The sequence below is a fragment of the Gadus morhua genome, chromosome 9 (assembly GCF_902167405.1).
Source record: "Gadus morhua chromosome 9, gadMor3.0, whole genome shotgun sequence".
NCBI lineage: Eukaryota > Metazoa > Chordata > Actinopteri > Gadiformes > Gadidae > Gadus > Gadus morhua.
Window position 1 is genome coordinate 231,716 of NC_044056.1, and position 785 is coordinate 232,500.

General features: G+C 34.8%; 1 protein-coding gene across 1 annotated transcript in view; it reads right to left on the minus strand.

Annotated features, from left to right (window-relative positions):
- Positions 1 to 222: 222 nt before the first annotated feature.
- cftr (CF transmembrane conductance regulator) overlaps positions 223 to 785 on the minus strand; it is a 44,028-nt gene continuing 43,465 nt past the window's right edge. The window contains exon 27 of the mRNA XM_030366296.1: positions 223 to 785. This exon is cut by the window's right edge and continues 1,965 nt beyond it. The gene's annotated coding sequence lies outside the window, so the exon portion shown is untranslated.

Sequence of the window (785 nt, forward strand, 5' to 3'; positions counted from 1 at the left end):
CTTTTGGTTCTGAGCCGTCTACTTGTTTCAAAGTAAACGGAAATGTGGCAATAAGTAACAGATTCACGTCCTTTGTCAGCCAGAAGCCATAATAAATATTTTAACTACCCATAATTTAACGGGAAAACCCGTCTGAATTCAATCTTGGTTTTATTCCTACAATTGATTTCCACTAGTCGGGATAGAAAAAGGATTTCTGCCAAAAAACAAACAGACGGCTGGTTTCTTAAAATCTCAAAATAGTTTATCTTAGACTGCATATATCGGTTGATCAAAAGCATTTATACATAGACAAGTCATTTTCCTATGAATGAAAAACACTACAAACCAAGTCCTTAGACCTGGTTACACTTTCAAGGTACCTTAAGATTCAGAATCAAGGCTTTTACGAAACAGTCCAAGGTCTAAAAAAAACAATAAAATAAGCAAAAAAATAAGAATAAAGAGCTAAAATGTCTTCCAGTTTCCGAAATAACCTTGAAGGAAATCAGGAACAAAAATTAATTTAAATTAAAGGAACACATTTTGATGCGTGGTAAAGGATATTTGAAACGTATAAATCAGCATGAATAGAGAACACATTCCATGTTAATTAACTTATTTAAAAGTTTGTTCTAATAATATACAAGATCAATGCCTTTGTTCTCCAGGAGATTGAGTATTCTTGTGAATACTGGGCCGCAGTAAGGGAAGGGTTTAGGGTTCATGGAAGCTGCTTGTATTTTCAGGGTTATTTGCGTCACTGAGGGCCCAGATGTGGATAGACTTGGAGTACCTTAAGGTGT